This window comes from Hermetia illucens, chromosome 7, assembly GCF_905115235.1.
Source record: "Hermetia illucens chromosome 7, iHerIll2.2.curated.20191125, whole genome shotgun sequence".
Taxonomy (NCBI): Eukaryota; Metazoa; Arthropoda; class Insecta; order Diptera; family Stratiomyidae; genus Hermetia; species Hermetia illucens.
The window spans coordinates 8182706-8201807 of record NC_051855.1 but is presented as its reverse complement, the minus strand read 5'-3'; the positions used below and the strand labels follow the sequence as shown (position 1 = coordinate 8201807).

The following is a 19102-nucleotide window of genomic DNA, read 5'->3' as shown; positions in this document are numbered from 1 at the left end:
CACAAACTTAAAAGTAAACGAGTTCATCTTAAGCAACATTTTTTTATTTATAGTAGTTCATGATTTACTTATTTTCAATCAGTACAACACATTTTAACTGCTTTATACCGGGTGGATCATTTTGACTTTGAGTCACTGTACTTGTCTAAATATTTTATGAGGACGGGCCGAAAGAAAATGATGAACAATATGGTAGTGGAAATATTCCGTTTGAAAAGTACTTGTTCAATTATCCGCCGTCGATATTTTGGCTGGTCGATGGAGAGCTTTCTGCCATCTCGTCGCAAACTCCAAACCTTCAACAAATATTTACCTTGATTTTGCGTATCAACATCGTTGCTGGTTAGCACAAGATTGCACGTGTGTAGTTGCAGTTGCCAGAACCTGATCGCCCAACCGCAACTTGTCCACAGCCATGCAATCTTGCTGCAACTGCAACTTGCCGACAAACGTGCAATCTCCCTGCAACCAACAATCTACTTGACAACTTGCTCGAACGTATGTGATTAGTATTACCACGTTTGCCGCTTCCATAGCCCAGCAGGGACCAAAGGCAGAGCTTCGCTAAAGATTTATATAGAATTTATGGCAATTGAGCTTAATAGAATCTTTGAGCGAATGATGCTCTATAAGAAGCTTGGTGGAAGTACAGGCACATATACATTCTTATTTCTTTGTTTCTGTTTTCGCGTATGAACTTTTTCGAAAATTTTTGATTGTTCTAAGCCAGTGAAAGGAGTGAAACGAATAAAAGTTTTAAGGACAACAATGCATTAGGTAAGTGGAAATATTATATTTTACAGGTATATTATTGAAAGAACAATGCAAGTTTTGTTAATAAAATCACTAAGGATCTCGTTCATAAGTCACCCTTCGCAGCGGTGTCCTTCAGACCGAATGACGTCCTAACAAATTCGTATAAACAAAGGGGGATGGAGAGACAGTTTTTTTTCTTATCTTCCTCTTTGACGAGGATCTGATGGTAACCTTTCGCCAGATCTATAGTAGTAAAATAATGCGCTCTTTCTAACTTACAGAGGATGGAGTCAATATTTGACAATGGATATTTATTTTCCAATGTCACTTCATTTAATCTCGGGTAATCTATAACAATTTGGTATTTTTTTTCATCACCATCATCAACAACGCAACAACCGGTATCCGGTCTAGGCCTGCCTTAATAAGGAACTCCAGACATACTGGTTTTGCGCCGAGGTCTACCAATTCGATATCCCTACAAGCTCTCTGGCGTCCTGACCTACACCATTGCTCCATCTTAGGCAGGGATCCGTCCATCGTAACCTATTCAGCCCGATTTTATCCACAACCGGACGGTCATGGTATCGCTCATAGATTTCGTCATTGTGTAGGCTACGGAATCGTCCATTCTCATGTAGGGAACCAAAATTCTTCGGAGGATTCTTCTCTCGAACGCGGCCAAGAGTTCGCAATTTTTTTTGCTAAGAACCCAAGTTTCCGAGGAATACATGAGGACTGGCTAGATCACAGTCTTGTACAGTAAGAGCTTTGACCCTAAGGTGAGACGTTTCGAGCAAAACAGTCTTTGTGAGCTGAAATAGGCTCTGTTGGCTGACAACAACCGTGCGCGGATTTCATCATCGTAGTTGTTATCGGTTGTGATTTTCGACCCTAGATAGGAGAAATTGTCAACGGTCTCAAAGTGGTATTCTCCTATTCTTCTTCTTCCTGTTTGACCACCGCGGTTTGATGTTGTTGGTTGATTCGTCTTCGGTGCTGATGACGTTGCCACCATATATTTTGTCTTGCCTTCATTGATGTGCAGTCCAAAATCTCATCCAGATAGCTGCCTGCTCGATCTGGTAGAAGGCAGTTTGTACGTCTCGGGTGGTTCCCCCCATGATGTCGATATGGTCAGCATGGGCTAGTAGTTGGGTGAACTTAAAGAGGATCGTATCGCTTGCATTTACCTCAGCATCACGGATCACTTTCTCCAGGGCCAGGTTAAGGAGAACGCATGATAGGGGATCCCCTTGTCGTAGACCGTTATTGATGTCGAATGGTCTTCAGAGTGATTCTGTTCTTTTATCTGGCCTCGCACATTGGTCACGGTCAGCCAGCCTAGTCAGTCTTATTAATTTCGTAGGCATACCGAATTCTCTCATGGCCGTGTACAGTTTTACCCTGGCTATGCTATCATAGGCGGCTTTAAAGTCGATGAAAAGATGGTGCATCTGTTGTCCATATTCCAACAGTTTTTCCATCGCTTACCGCAGAGAGAAAATCTGATCTGTTGCTGATTTGCCTGGAGTGAAGCGTCTTTGGTATGGGCCAATGATGTTCTGGGCGTATGGGGCTATCCGGCTTAGCAAGATAGCGGAGAATATCTTATAGATGGTACTCAGCAACGAGATACCGCTATAATTGCTGCACTGTGTGATATCTCCCTTTTTATGTATGAGACAGACAATGCCTCGTTGCCAATCGCCAGGCGTTGATTCGCTGTCCCATACCTTCAGCATAAGTTGATGAACCACTTGGTGTAACTGGTCGCCTCCATATTTAACCAATTCGGCTGTAATTCCATCGGCTCCTGGCGACTTATGATTTTTTACCCGATGAATTGCCCGGACTGTTTCTTCTAAACTTGGTGGTGGCAGTATTTGTCCGTAGTCTTCAGTTGGCGGTACCTCCAACTCGCCGATGTTCTGGTTGTTCAGTAGCTCATCAAAGTACTCAACCCATCGCTCTAATATGCCCATTCTGTCGGAAATCAGATTTCCCTCTTTGTCTCGGCAGGATGAACATAGAGGTGTATAAGGCTTCATCCTGCTGACTTGTTGGTAAAACTTCCGCTCCTGGTGCGGTTGCTCCCTGTACTTTTCTAGTTCAGAGACTTGTTGGTTCTCCCAGGCTTCCTTTTTCCGTCTGTGAAGTCGCTTCTTCGCTCGACGGAGTTCGTTAGAAGTCTCTGCGCGTGCCCGCGTTCTTTGAGAATGCAACATTACTCGGTATGCGGGATTCTTCCGTTCCGTTCCTAGCTTACATTCATCGTCAAACCAGCCGTTCCGACTCTTTTTGCGTCTAGGGCCAAGTATGTTTGTGGCCGTATCAATGATAACGTTCTTCAGGTGATTGTGAAGATCATTTGTCCGTACTTCATCTCCAGATCTTCTGTTGACTGCGGTTATTGCGGCATCCATTTCCCTCTTATAGGTGTCACCGAGGGTTGTGTTGTGGACGGCTTCAGTGTTCACTTTCACCTGATTGTCAGAGGGGTTTCTAGGTGGTATTGTTATTCGGGCTCGTAGCACCATGCCAACGAGATAGTGATCCGAGTCTATATTGGCCCCGCTATATGTTCTGACATTCAGCAAGGCTGAGAAGTGGCGGCGTTCAATCAGCACGTGGTCAATTTGGTTGAAAGTGGTCCCCTCTGGAGACGTCCACGTATATTTGTGGACCGCTTTCCGCGCAAACCAGGTACTTCCAAAAACCATTTCCTGTGACCCTGCTAATTGAATAATCCGCAGTCCGTTATCATTTGTTTTTTCGTGTAAGCTGTGGGAGCCAACGTATCGCCTGAAGAGGGGCTCCTTCCCTACTTGGCTGTCAAAATCCCCAAGTATGATTTTAATATCGTATCTGGGACAGGCTTCGAGGGTTCGTTCTACTGCCTCGTAGAAGGTATCCTTCTCCGACTCTGCACTATCCTCTGTAGGGGCGTGAACGTTAATGAGGCTTATATTTCTAAATTTACCTCGCAAGCGCAGAGTGCATAGCCGTTCGCTTTTCCAAGCCGATAAGAGCAGGTTTCATTTTTGGCTGACTCGCATGGTTTCCCGGATGACCGCTATAATATATGGTGTAGCGGCTCTTCTCCAGGAATCCGGTCGCTGCCCATCGCATCTGTTGTAACGCTGTTATATCAGCCCTATATTGGGACAGGGTATCGGCTAGCTCATCAGCTTCATCTCTGTACAGGGAGCTTACGTTCCATGAGAAAATGCGCAGATCGTTGATCCGTTGTCGTTGCCGGGTCCGTCGTTTTAAAGTCCGTCCTGTCCGAGGCTCCTGTTGTGGCTTCGTAACAAGTTGTTTTCCATGTAGGGTTGTCAGCCCTACCCAACACCCAACCTGGAGGGCCAGTTGGTACAGTTTGTCCCGTTTTTAGGCACGGGAGACTCGCCTTCAGTCTACTTCATCTGCAACTTTTCGTTACGAAAGAGCTCCCAGCTGGAGGTGGAGATAGGTAGTAGAGCTGTTGGTGCTGGTTCAGCAGGCATTTCCCAGGTTTTATGCTCCACCGTGGGTACCAATCCACGTTTCGCCTTGGGACCTATACTACCCTTTGACCACCACTTAATGGAAACTGCTATGCAGTAAGAATGCAGTGCGACCTCACTAAATACGTTATTGCCATTCCAATTCACGACAAAGATTCCATAAATTCCATAACATGGGGTAGCTTAAGTACTGAGGAAGAGAGTAAGTAGCTCTCGAAATACGTATTTACTAACTATTAAAATATATTGTAGTAGGAGAAAGCTACCTAGTTTTCGAGTTATCACAATCTCGGCAGATGCCGGATTTTACCTAATACTAGCACTAAGTGCCAAGCATTTAGGCTCGGACGATCCTACCTACTTAAAAACTAAAGGGGCACTGGTGGTGGTGGCCAGTGATAGGTCAGTGGGAGAATCCGTCGAGTACTCCCCGCAACATCGAGCACGTATGCAGAATGGTGTACTTCTGCATAGTTTGAACCAGACTGTGCGAAAGTCCCAGGACATCAATAGCAACCGTGAGGGATTTAGGTACAATACCTGTAGGTGACAATATTATGGGAACTACAACCACTCGCTCGAGACGCCAAATTTCTTTGATTTCTCGAGCCAATGGCTCATAGTTCACCTTCTTCTCCACGTATTTCCGTTCAATGTTGCTATTATGGGGGATAGCAACATCAATAATATACGCGGAGCGACCCGTCTTGTCAACTAACAGTACGTCAGGCTTGTTGCGTGGAGTGTGGCGATCAGTCAGAACTTGCCGGTCCCAACTATCAAGTACTGCTTGCGGCTCATATCGGTAAACCGGACATGTTCCCGTGATCAGCCCATACTTATATGCAAGGTTTTGATGGATAGCCTTACATACAGCATTATGCCTGGTGATGTATTGCACCGGTGCCATAACAGTACTGCCAGAAATGAGATGGTCCTACGTCTCTAACGCCGAACCACACATTCTGCACTGGTCGTTCTCCACCCGTTCTTTCATGATGAACTTTTTATAAGCTCGGGTGGCGACTACCCCGTCCTGAATGGCACACATGAACCCCTCCGTCTCAGCAAAGAGCTCCTCAGAACACAGCCATCTGTTCGACAATTGCAAATCGACAAATGGCTGCCAAAGACAATTCACTGCTTTCGACTTCCATTCATCGATCCGCTCTTGGTCCGACTTCACCCCACTTAGAGGATTGAAAGATCGATCCTTCAAGTTAAATGAAGTCAGTCCACAGTCTGCCCTACAGACAGCCGCATGCAAGGGACTCGCCTGCTCTTCGCTGTAAAAATAAGCGCGCAGCGAGTCGACTTGGCGATGATCTTGTGCCGCCACGTCAACCACGCCCCTACCTCCGATGTCACGAGGCAGGTTCATACGCTCCACGCCAGACTTTGGATGATGCATTCGGAATTTGGACATAGTTGTCCGTATCCGCCGCTGGACGTTTTCCAGATCGGTCTTCGTCCACGGCAATATTCCGAATGCATAAGCCAGTGAAGGGATAGCGAATACATTCAACGCGCTCATTTTATTCTTCCCCGAAAGATGCGATTTCAGCACCAGCTTTACACGTCCTAGGAATTCGGACAGCAAAGCTTCCTTCAGATCACCAACTTGAGCATGGGTTCCTTGCAGAATTCCTAGCTACTTGTAGAAGTCTGTCTCGGTCATAGCTTCGATGTGGAGGTCACCAATCCGGCATGCGGCTCGTGATGACCTTTGCGGATGGCTTGGATTCGACACTTGTCTAATCCAAACTCCATCCGAATATCACGGCTGAACATGTCTATTATTCGCAACAGACTTCTAAGATGGTTGTCAGTACCAGCATACAGCTTGATGTCATCTAAGTACATCAAGTGTGTCAGTTCGCACTTAGCACGTAGGCCATACTTTATTGCAAAACCATGCGGTCTAGCATCATTCAGTAGCCATGAAAAGGCGTTCAGTGCCATACAAAACGAAAGAGGACTTAATGAATCCCCCTGGAAGATGCCCCTCCGTATACGGATGGGTTCTCAGGTATAAGCACCCTCAGATGTAAGCACCGATAAGGTGGTATGCCACCCTTCCATGACTGTTGCCAAAAACTTTATTAGTTTCGGATCAATGCGATACAGATGTAAGATGTCGATTAGCCAGGTATCCGGAACGCTATCAAAAACCTTGGCATAATCGATATAGCAACTGAAGAGGTTTCTTTCGCCTCTAGTTGCTTGTCCTACAACTACCGAGTCGATAATGAGTTGCTCTTTGCAACCCCTTGACCCAACTCGGCAGCCCTTCTACTCCTCGGACAGAATGGTGTTGGTCTCGAGGTGCGCATTGATCCTTCCACTAATAATGGACGTGATGAATTTGTAAAGGGTTGGTAAGCAAGTGATCGGTCTTGTCCCTGCGGGGTCCTGCACCGTGTCCTTCTTAGGGATAAGGTAGGTAATCCCCGCAGTGAGGAAAGGTGGAAATTTCTTCGGCCGACTCATGACCTCAATTATACTGCCTGCCAACCGACTGTGTTCGCTGGTAAATTTCTCATACTAAAAATTCTGCACCCGATCCAGACCTGGGCCCCTCCAATTCTTCGAGATGTTTATGGCTCGTCGAACTTCCTCTTCGGTAACATCCGCGAAATTCATGCCAGGTGTATTGGCATGGCGGGTGCCTTCGGCGGTGATCCACTCGGTAACCCCCAAAGTCCACCCCAATACTCTTTCGCTTCCGTCACCGAGAACTGAATTGCCTGGGCGCTCTGTTGGGATTCGTTGAGAGATCTGAAAAACTCCGCTGGTTCCTCGCGTATGTTGCATTCTGGACACGTCTGGAATAACTTTCGCCATACCGTCGTAACCGACTGCATATGAGAGAGTGTTTCTGTTCTAATGTGTCCAGAATTTCAACAACGGGTGTCTCACAGGGGATGGCATAGTTCCGGTAAACCCTCTGTACTTTATTTCTCACCCGTCGACTGGCATCGCCAGTGCTGATCTGAATCAGTCTAGCAATGTCCTGCCTTGGTGAGTCCCGCCGACGTTCCAGACGAATTTTCCATGGTGGATCTCTTTGGTCACTCAAACCAATAACGCGAATCTTCTGACCGTGCAATCTGATAGCCGCAACTGCACCACAATACACAAGTGATTGTAGTTGCAGCAGCGACATATCAGCACACAGTCGAGATGCAATCTCATCATTGATTTGAGATAGAATTCCCGGAGTTGCTGGAGATGCATAGAGCCTGGGAATACCTGGTCTATGCAAAGGATCCATATCCGAGACTTCCATACACGCTCTTTGGAATTCGTCCCGAACCTCAGCGGAAACCTCAGCTGGACGGTGGAGAAGAGTGCTTCGGCGAGTACTGAACCTGTTGCCTGCAGTGCGGCGTGGTGTTGTTGATGCCGCCGCCTCTGCCCCCATCGACTCTCGGTCACCAGTTTCCCCGATGACTTCAAGTCGAACACGTTCCCTGATGGTGGCCGGGATTGTGTCGCTGCGAGTAATAAAGCGGTACTGGTCTGCGACTCGCTGCACAGCCACGTGCGCGAATTGCGGGAAACGCTCGACGAATCTCTGGTGCAACAAGGGGCGGTAAGATGTTGTACCTGCCCCCGCCGTTATTTCGTAGTAGGAGCGGATGATGAAGAGGTTCATTTCTTCAGTCCATTTCATCCGCTTCCTACGCGAACCTGCTGAAGTGGTCGCCACAGATTGCGGCGAAACAGCTGCAGCAGGCCGTGCTGTGCTCCTGGTCGTCGTGGCGCCTAGACGTCGAACCGCCCCACGACTAGCGGTTTCGACACCGTGCTGTCCATTACGAGAGCCCGACCCAGTCACCAAGTCAGACGACTCCCGCCGGTTTTCCGTACCGGACGTTATATTTCTCCTTCTTCTCATTTTTGGTGGTGCATTTTATCCCTAGCTGCCAGGTGTTGAGATAGCTTCCTTAGTGAGTAATCTGCAAGACTGCAAAGTTCCTGCACTTCCTGTGTGGAGTTGCCAAATCTCCCATCAGGCGCGTCCCTTCGTGCGGATAAGGGAATGCTCGGCGAATGTGTCATGGGCATGCACATGCACGCATCCGGAGATGTGCGTGTATGGGCATGCTTATGCGCAGGCCGGGTAGGTGGGAAGTAAACGCCCACCCGTGGATAAAAATTGGCTATGGGAAGGACACCCAGAAATTAAACCAAATATGGAAGAGGAGAAAAGTAGTTTATTTACGGTGCAGGGCTTCGGAAACCCAGTGCCGGCGGTTTTTGGGAGTGAGCAAGCGGGCTCCCGGCCGTCGATATCCAACGACCGCAGTGCCTCAGTAGTGGGAAACTTGGCTACTGTGGCATCTAATGCTACAAGAGATAATGGTGGAGTGGAAATTAGGTCCACACCGGATCCCTTTAGGAGGAGTTCGAAGCTTGGGAGATCACCACCTAGAACAATGGTTCTTTTTGGTAGTCGAGATTCGTCGCGGGACTCTGAAAGAAATACGAATAGTCCCTTAATCGAGATCATTCCTTGTGGCGCAAGTCGCGAAAGCAAACGGGAACATACCGGAATGGCGTTCGTTACACTTGGGGAAAGAATAAATGAACTGTGCGAGTTCATCAAGGGGAGGCGGAATATCCACCAAAATATTCGAGCCTTGATAAGAGGCATTAAATTGTCTTATATCAGGGTACTCGAAGAAAAGAATTCCCAAGCGTCAGTTGGCAAGGTCAAGGGAAACGCAGGTGACGCCTCCCCGTGATAAAGCAGGCGGGAAGACAGGAAAACGGGCTAGAGACGGTACCAGCGAGCCTCTTGGACCACAGCAAGTCCCGAAGAAGAAAAAAGCCTCTTCACCAAAGAAGGCGGAGTCGGCGAGAGTACCCGCGAAAGTCGGTAATCTCACGATTGCAGCCACAACACCTACAAAAGTGGAAAAAACCAACGCCCGGAGGCCCGAACAATGGACTAAGGTGAGCAATAAGAGGCAAAGGGACAGAAAGAAGCTCCGCCCGGAAATAATAATTATTTCCAAGAAGGGAAATATGTCCTATGCCGACATCCTCCGAAAGGTGAAGTCAGACCCGCAATTGAAGGATTTGGGGGATAATGTGAGCCGTATTAGGCGAACACAGAAAGGGGATCTGATGCTGGAGTTAAATAAATCCGCCGACAAGTCGGCCGATAACTTCCGCGGGAAGGTGGAAAGTGTACTTGGAGAGGAAGCTGAGGTAAGAGCTCGGAAACAGGAGATAGTGGTTGAGTGCAAGGACCTAGATGAAGTCACCTCACGGGAGGACATCTGTGCTGCGCTAAAGCAGCAGTTCAACCTTGGCGATATAGACCAGAGTGCCATAAAAAGGATGAAGAAGGCATATGGTGGCACACAGACCGCTATTATTGGTTTGCCGGCGGAATCAGCTATTAAGTTGATTACCGCGGGCAAGGTAAGAGTAGGTTGGGTCGTGTGCAGGCTCAGGGAACAAATCTCTCTAAAGAGATGCTTCAGATGTCTCGATTTTGGCCATTTTGCGGCGGCATGCACTAGCCAGCATGATAGGTCGAGGAGTTGCAGGAAGTATGGGGAAGAGGGCCATCTCATCAAAGATTGCACCCGAGATCCACGGTGTATGTTATGTAGTGGGAAAGAGGGCGTGGACGGCCGGCATATTACGGGAAGCAGCAGATGTCCGGTATATAGGAGGGAGCTGAACCGCACAGGAAAATGAGATTGATACAAATCAATCTCAATCACTGTGAGGCAGCTCAGGACCTGCTCTCGCAAACCATTCGAGAGTCGAATGTCGATGTCGCGGTTATTTGCGAACCGTACAGAAACTACGGCGGTGCGACTTGGGCGGTGGATGCGTCTGGTAACGCGGCAATCTGGGCGTGCGGAAGACAGGCCATTCAGGAAGTCATGGCCCCCCCGGCAGCCGGTTTTATAAGGACGAAGGTCAACGGTGTCCATATTTACAGCTGCTACGCTCCTCCTAGTGCAACCTTAGCACAATATGAGGAGATGTTAGACAGTCTGGTGTTGGATGCTAGAGACCGCAGCCCTAAAATCATTGCGGGCGATTTCAACGCGTGGGCCCTGGAGTGGGGAAGCCGATCGACGAACACCAGAGGTCAAATTCTGTTGGAGTCATTTGCGGAGCTGGACATCGTGCTGGCCAACGTTGGATGCGTGCCCACCTTTCGAGGAAGAGGGTCGGGTTCGATCGTTGATCTGACATTTGTTAGCACTTCACTGGTGAGGGGGATGGCTTGGCAAATGAGTGAGCACTACACCCACAGTGACCACCAGGCCATCTTCCTCCACATTGGGAACCGGGGAAGCAGTCAACGACGCTCTGGAGGTGGAAAGGCTAAGGCGGTTGGCTGGTCTATCGGAGCTTTCGACGAGGAGACATTCCTGGCCGCATTGGAGGGAGCCCATGATCCGGATGGAACAGCGGTGGAAAGGGTCACACAGCTGTCTCAGCGTGTAACCGAAGCATGCGACGCTACGATGCCACGACAACGTTTGCACCACGGCAAGAGGCCAAACTACTGGTGGAACCCGGAGATCGCTGCCCTGAGATCCTCTTGTCTCCGAGCGAGGAGACTTTCCCACAGGACAAGAGGAAGGCCAGAGCACCAGGAGCGTGAGGAGGAATACAGGGATATGCGAAGCAACCTTAAGAAGGCCATTCGGAGAAGCAAGCGGGAATGCTACCAGAAGCTCTGCATGGAGGCTAATACGAATCCGTGGGGTACAGCCTACCAAGTTGTAATGAAGAAGATCCGCGGGCGAAAATCACCTCAGGTGGCATGCCCACGGCTCTTGTTGCAAATAATTGCAACTCTTTTCCCGCAGCAGGAGCAGGACGAAAGAGAACCCCAACTGGCAGCTCAGCAGGACGTCTTCTCGATCCCTGATGTTACCGAAGAGGAACTTTGGGAAATCTGCAGACGTATTGGGGACAGCAAGGCTCCGGGATTGGACGGAATTCCGAACAGGGCTCTGAAGGTGGCGGTCAAGGCCAGACCAAGGTGGTTCGCAAGCACATTCGAATCGTGCATGGCGGAAGGAGTGTTTCCCGCCCAGTGGAAGAGGCAGAAACTGGTCTTGCTACCGAAGCCTCGAAAACCACCCGGCGGAAGATGTTGGAGAGGGTGATATACAACAGGCTGCTCCCGTTCATCGAGCTTGCGGGTGGTCTTTCAGAGCGGCAATATGGGTTTCGGCGAGCCCGTTCTACGGTCGATGCAGTAGCAAAGGTCGTGGAATTGGCTCGAAATGCGATGGCCATGGGCAAATGCTGTGCTCTGGTGACGCTGGACGTCAAAAATGCTTTTAACTCAGCCAACTGGGGCTGGATTAAGGGCGTTTTGGCCAAACTGGCTGTTCCTAGCTACTTGGCTCGGCTCATCGAAAGTTACTTTTCGGATAGACTTCTCTGGTACGAGACGGACGACGGGCCGAAGGAGTACATTGTGACAGCAGGTGTGCCTCAAGGTTTTGTATTGGGACCGCTGCTGTGGAACATAATGTACGACGGAGTGCTTGGCCTTTGCGTGCCGGAGGAGACAACGCTGATTGGTTTTGCGGACGACTTGGCGGTAGTTGCAATTGCAAAGCATCCCGAGGACGTGGAGCTTTATGCAAATGAAGCCATTCATACCATCAAGTCATGGTTACGAATGGTCAAGCTGGACCTGGCGGACGAAAAGACGGAGGCGGTCCTCATTACCAACCGTAGGAAGAACAACACGGTTACCATCCGGGTTGGTAATCGTGAGGTCGTCTCAAAATCGGTTGTCAAATACCTGGGGGTGATGATCGATGCCAAGCTGAGTTTCAAGGGACACTTGGATTATGCGCGAGAAAAGGCAGCAAATGCCAGCTCATCCCTTGCAAGGATGATGCCTAACGTGGGAGGGCCGAAGTATAGTCGCAGGCTACTCATCGCGGGAGTGGTGAGGTCGATCCTGCTATACGCGGCCCCTGTCTGGGCGGGAGCGTTGAACCACGCTGTCAACCGGAGGAAGATATGTTCGGCATACCGGCCAATTGCGCTAAGGGTGTGCAGCGCATTTAGGACGGCGTCGACGGAGGCAGTGTGTGTTATCGCAGGAATGATCTTCTAGCGAGCGAGGCACACTGGCTCTACGAAAAACGGAAGGCAAATCCAGCCGAGGTGAATGCGGATTTCCGAAAAGCCATCAGGAGAGAGTTGTGTGACAAGTGGCAACAACGATGGGATAACTCCGACAAGGGCAGGTGGACTCATACATTGATCCCGTGCATCGAGAAATGGGTCAACCGAAAGCACGGAGAATTGAATTACCACCTGACACAGTTCCTTACGGGACACGGTGGCTATAGGAAGTACTTGCATCGCTTCGAGTTGGACGAGTCTCCCAACTGTCCTGAATGCGGTGCTACACTCGAGGACCCGGAGCACGTTATGTTCTATTGTCCCAGATTTCTGCAGCAGAAGAGGAGGTTGAACAGCATCTTAGGGGCGGACATCGAGCCCACCAACCTGGTGGAAGAGATGTTGAAGTCGGAGGAAAACTGGATGGCGGTAAATGAGGCAGTAGCCGTGGTGCAGGCAAAACTCCTGGAGTTGGATCGAGCTCGGAAGGCGGCGCGACGGAGACGTAACATGGACGAGCTGGTATAGCGAACCAGAGCCTCCCCCGCAAAGTAATACTTCACGGTGGTTCCGCGGGGAGGGGCGGAAGAGTGGGGGTGGTTTTAGTGGGTGTGGATCCCACACACTGCTGCAACCTGGCGCAGCAGCGTCTTTCTAAGATTTCCACCTGCATCCATAAAAAAAAAAAAAAAAAAAAAAAAAAAGTTCCTGCACTTTCCTCACCTACCCCCTGAGACGCTGCGGTGGCGTACAGCCATTCAGACTGAAGCTATCCATCCCTCCTCCTTTCACAACCGGGCTTGGGACCGGCTTCGGCGGAGTTTTTATTATGAAAATTCTTTGAATTGAATTATTGAAATTTCAGTTCTATGAAGTCGAGGGTTATAAATTCGCGCTATTAAGGATATTCGAGTTATGACTGAAAATCATATAAAACATAGACGACTTTTTATGATTTTATATAATCACTTTCTTCTGTGCATGTGGTTCCCAATTCCGGCACCCGCCGCTCCTTAATCTTTGATCCTACATACAGTTTGTGAGCCGACGATTATTCTTGTGTCTAATTTTCCGTTTTCCTCCCCTAATCCTGTCGAAAACGAACGAAAACGGATACCTTCTATCAAATAATTTCATAAGTCAATAACGGATCAGAACCCTGCCTTTTCAGGAACCAAATCGTCATTGCACAGTTCAAATAAAACGACACCCTCTCTCGGGTTGGTTTTCCGTTGTCCGTGTGTTTCGGAAACTTCTTGATTTTCTTGTATTATAATTCGCCGTATATCCCCTGCTCTCGCCTGTCATGCGCGCTTACCGTGTTAGGGATTGTGCGCTTCGATTTCCATAGTTCCCCGTTTTTCAGGCAAGGAGGGAGGCCAAACACCCGTCGTAACTTTCCTGGGAAGCAATGAATAGGGAGGCGGCGGGCAGGATGCGTCCCGGCATTCATGAGTGACGATCTTATCCGAGGTTTGAAGTGTTAGAGCACGAACACCAGGCAGCGCGACTGTTAGCAGGGCATGATTGGCCCATGCCACGCGTCAAATTGATGAGACGCTACTAGAGAGAGTGTGGGGGTGGTTTCCCCGTACACAGCTGATTCCAATTTAACGTGATGTCCACATAATTTAATGGGGGTGAGCTTATTAGCAAAGGTAGATTATAGGCATGCGTGCGCGGTAAGAGAGATGTCAAATGAAGTTCATTGCACGGACTTGTACGAAGCAATACACAATGAGTCCGACTCGCTATGAGTTACGCAGAAAATTTCAGAAAATTGAACTTTTGCGATGCGAGGTGGATGACAGTTTGTTCATACTTCACGTCATTTGCAATTTGGAGGTGGGTTTCGTTTTGGCAGTTACTTTTAAATGTAATTAATTTTAATGAATTCACTTTGAAAACTGCGGAAGTCACTATTTGAGTTGCAAGTTGAGTTGCATTCAAAAAAATTGAATTTTAGTCGGAGGAATGTCCATTCTTAATTTTTGAAGATCATACAATTAAATGCTGCTAAGAGTGAATGTCCATCCTGCTTAAATTCGATTTTTATGAATGGAAAGGACGGAACTAATGCAAGTGACACCAAATATTGCCTTCCAAAAGTAACTATCGAAAGTCGAAAAGCGCCCCCAAATTGCGAATGACGTAATTTGCCAACAGAACGAACCTTGCCGACGTGAAGCGAACTTCGCCGATGTGAAGCGAACTTCCCCGACGTGAAGCGAACTTCCCCGACGTGAAGCGAACTTCCCCGATGTGAAGCGAACTTCGCCGACCTGCAATCTTTATTCTATATTGAAACTGCGTACAAGTTGAAACATTTCTCGTGGACATGCACGCATGTCCGTAATGTATTTTGGCTTGATTGCCGTAACGCAGTTAGTTTGCAGGAAGGGCCAACAAATAGCTGAACCGTGCGGAACCGAACTATGTAAAAGTTGAAAATCGTCCTGGAAGTTCGGTAGACACGAAGCGTTTGTGTTTTTGTTGTTACTGCTACATTCGCCTCTTCCAACTGTGCGTTTGCTGTTATCCTTAATTGCGTTCATCTGCCTTCGGCAACGTACGCTTTGTAGTTTGGTTTCCCGAGCAATTTCTGAACGCTCGCAGGAAGATTTTTTTCCTGTTGTTATTATTGTGAACAGCGGGCGTGTGTAATAAAGTAGAGAAGACTAGGGTCGTGAGCACCATCACCAGCAAGTGAAGGTGTCAGGCCGTTGAGAGTGCCCGCAAGAAGGATAAAACCCGGAGGAACCCGAACCTACGGGAAACAGGTTGCTTGGACGTACAGTGACGAACCGAGTCGTGTGTTGAACGAACAAGGAAAAGTTAACTTTGTTTTGCCTTCCGCCAGCATCGTCCTGCGAACGGAAGCATGACATAGTCTTCCCGCTACTATCTGAGAGCGAAATCACCGCGGAATCACATTAAAGGTAATTATAAGAGCTCGAGTAGATTATTCTTGAGTTTTGTGGAATTACAGAAGGAGCTAGAATATATCCTTCACTGAAGAACCGTGGCTCAACCGAAGTCGGTGCAGGCAACCGTGTTGTAGGGGTGTGTATGGTGTGTGTACCTTGCCGGAGTGCATTTATTGTGGTCAAACCAGAGCTTCAATGGGTCCGTTTGTATAGGGATCCCAGACACGTTTCATCGACCGATCCGGCGTGAGTCATTAATTTCCGTTTTAAGTTTCCAGGCTGGGATTATCCTCGTCCCAAATAATGATTCATAACCGTCAGATGTTCTCAATATCAACTGTGGTAGTGTGATACTGTTCGAGATATCGATCAATCAATCGTCGTGACGGAAAATTTGACATGGTTCCTATGATGTTTTTGTTGTTCACGAAATTTTCGTACATCCCCGATTCTTCTTAAGAAAGCGGGAATATACCAAATGGAGTACATCGCATTATTTCAGTGTCAGAATATAATCTTCAAGCAGCTGAGTATGGATGAGGAAGGGTTCTAACCAGTCAGTAGGGTTCTTTATTATTATATTATTATAACCCTAGTGCTAATAGCCGGGTACCCGAATGTCCTAATGTTTGCTATCAATTTTTTCAATCGAAATTCCCGTGTCCCTTGCACCCAGTGTTATCTTTTAGTACCAAATAAATAGGTACTTTTCAACAGAAACCAAAACGAAGTTAATATTCGGCAATATCACGTTTTCCTTAATAACAAAGTGAACAAAAAATTGGACTTTTAACGTTACGTTGCCTACTGTCATTTCATGAAGTAAGTCGTTCTCATAAAATCGTAAAAACAAAGTAGGGTTTCGGTGAATGCAGTCCACAACATCATCAACGGCGCAACAACCGGTATCGGGTATAGGCCTGCCTTAATAAGGAACTCCAGACATCCCGATTTTGCGCTTAGGTCTACCAATTCGATATCCCTAAAAGCTGTCCGGCGTCCTAACCTACGTCATCGCTCAATCTCAGGCAGGGTTTGCCTCGTCTTCTTTTTTGTACTATAGATATTGCCCTTATAGACTTTCCGGACCGGATCATCCTCATCCATACGGATTAAGTGACCCGCCCACCGTAACCTATTGAGCCGGGTTTTATCCACAACCGGACGATCATGGTATCGCTCATAGATTTCGTCGTTTGGTAGGCTACGGAATCGTCCATCCACATGTAGGGGGTCAAAAATTCTTCGGAGGATTCTTCTTGAACGCGGCCAAGAGTTCGCAATTCTTCTTGCTAAGAACCCAAGTCTCCGAGGAATACATGAGGACTGGCAAGATTATTATCTTGTACAGTATGAGCTTTGACCCTATGGTGGGACGTTTCGAGCGGAACAGTTGAAATAGGCTCTGTTGACTGACAACAACCGTGCGCGGATTTCATCATCGTAGCTGTTATCGGTTGTGATTTTCGACCTTAGATAGGAAAAATTATCAATGGTCTCAAAGTTGTATTCTCCTCTCCTTATTCTTCCTGTTTGACCAGTGCGGTTCGATGTTGTTTATTGGCTGGTTTTCGGTGCTGACGTTGCCCCCATATACTTTGTCTTGCCTTCTTTGATATGCAGCCCAAGACCTTGCGCCGCCTGCTCGATCTGGATGAAGGCAGTTTGTACGTCTCGGGTCGTTCTTCGCATGATGTCGATATCGTCAGCGTAGGCCAGTAGTTGGGTGGACTTAAAGAGGATCGTATCTCTTGCATCTACCTCAGCATCACGGATCACTTTTTCGAAGGCCAGATTAAAGAGGACGCATGATAGGGCATCCCCTTGTCGTATACCGCTGCTTTTATCTGACCTCGCACATTGGTCAGGATCTGCCTAGTCAGTCTTATAAGTTTCGTCGGGATACAGAATTCTCTCATGACCGTGTACTGTTTTACCCTGGCTATGCTATCATAGGCGGCTTTAAAGTCGATGAACCGATGGTGCAACTGTTGTCCATATTCCAACAGTTTTTCCATCGCTTGCCGCAGACAGAAAATCTGATCTGTTGCTGATTTGCCTGGAGTGAAGCCTCTTTGGTATGGGCCAATGATGTTCTGGTCGTATGGGGCTATCCGGCCTAGCAAGATAGCGGAGAATATCTTCTAAATGGTACTCAGCAACGTGATACCTCTATAATTGCTGCACTGTGTGGTATCTCCCGTTTTATGTACGAGACAGATAATGCCTCGTTGCCAATCGTCAGGCATTGATTCGCTGTCCCAAACCACCACATTATAAAAGGTATAAAATAACACATGAAATAGGACATAAAGTCAGACTGCGGAAGCTGCAGTTCGGAAAGGACGTGACGCCACTCGCAATTCTCATAAAAGTTTTCAAACGGACTTCGACACCATATTAAAATCAGATGTTCCGACGTTCATGGGCAAACAGGTTCACATTTAAAGCACAGGCAGATATGTGTACCAAAATTTCATAGTCACCCGTAGTTCATCTCCAAAAATAACTGAGAAAATCTTATACTTTTGGTATTCATTTCTATAATCTAGCAGCTGTTCAGTTTTGTAAGTAAACCAATACAGAGTTTGAAATTGGCAATATATTGTACATGCAACCGCCAAGCATAGTCGAGGTGCTCTATGAAACACTAGAGGGTCAAAGGTGGATGGAGGTCACGTCGGGATCCATCCTAGGGCCGGACCTCTGGAACGCTACCTATGACAGTCTGCTTAAACTCGACATGCCAGAAGAGTCGCGCCTGGTCGGCTATGCAGATGATGTCGCAGCGCTTGTTGGTGGACGCACTGTCGACCAGGCGCATAGCAGACTCGGCATATTGATGTGGCGGGTAAGCGGATGAATGACTACTCATGGTTTCAACCTTGCACTCGAAAAAACCGAAGTAGTCATCCTGACTAAAAAGAGAATTCCGACCCTGCATCCCATATCGTTCGGCGAGTCGTTAATCGAGTCAAAATCAGCGGTAAAGTACCTCGGGTTAACTCTTGACTCAAAGATGAGCTTTTCTGAGTTTCGGCGTTAAATAGGCTAATGGCAAACATTGGGGGTTCTACGTCTAGTAGGCGACGTCTCCTGATGAGCTCAACGCAGTCTGTCCTGCTCTACGGCGCAGAGATATGGGCTGGCGCTCTTAAAAAGGAGGTATATCGTAAACGCCTCGCGCAAGTACAGAGACGGGGCCGGTCGTGATGGTGATCGCGGGAGTGATCCCGGTTGCCCTTCTTGCTAGGGAGCGTGAGGCCATATACAAGCGCAAGGGAGATGAGCCAAGGAAGGTGGTTGCTCGCGAAGAACGGCAACACACTCTAGGCGAGTGGCAGCTCTCGTGGCAAAATGAAACTAGAGGCAGATGGACTGCGCGGCTCATCGGCAACTTAGGTGCGTGGCTGAATCGGAAACATGGTGAGACTGACTATTTCCTTACCCAATTTTTAAGTGGGCATGGAGGTTTTCAGTCTTACCTGCACAAGATTGGAAAAGCGCGTTCTCCGGATTGTGTGTTTTGCAATGGAGTTGTGGACGACGCCCACCACACTTTTTTTCTTGTGGAAGGTGGGATGGGGTTCGTCAGCAGCTCTATTTAAACACAGGGGATCTCTCTCCAGACAACATTGTGTTGCCCATTACGTTCGGGCCCTTCTCGTTGCTAAGAAGATAGAACTCGACCGGTGGAGCAGCCGGATTGCAGGGGGTTCCTTGAACTGACAGTTCCCTTCCTCCTCTCCCCTTCCGTTGGTGAAAGGAATTCCC

At 48.1% G+C, this 19102-nt stretch overlaps 1 protein-coding gene across 2 annotated transcripts in view; it reads left to right on the top strand.

The window, feature by feature from the left end:
• The first annotated feature begins 14670 nt into the window (after nt 1-14670).
• Nucleotides 14671-19102, top strand: part of LOC119660800 (follistatin-related protein 5-like) — a 72524-nt gene continuing 68092 nt past the window's right edge. The window contains exon 1 of one of the 2 annotated variants that reach the window (XM_038069627.1): nt 14671-15340. The gene's annotated coding sequence lies outside the window, so the exon portion shown is untranslated. Of the gene's footprint in view, nt 15341-15433; nt 15575-19102 lie in introns of those variants that run through there. The other variant, XM_038069628.1, reaches the window with a different exon arrangement.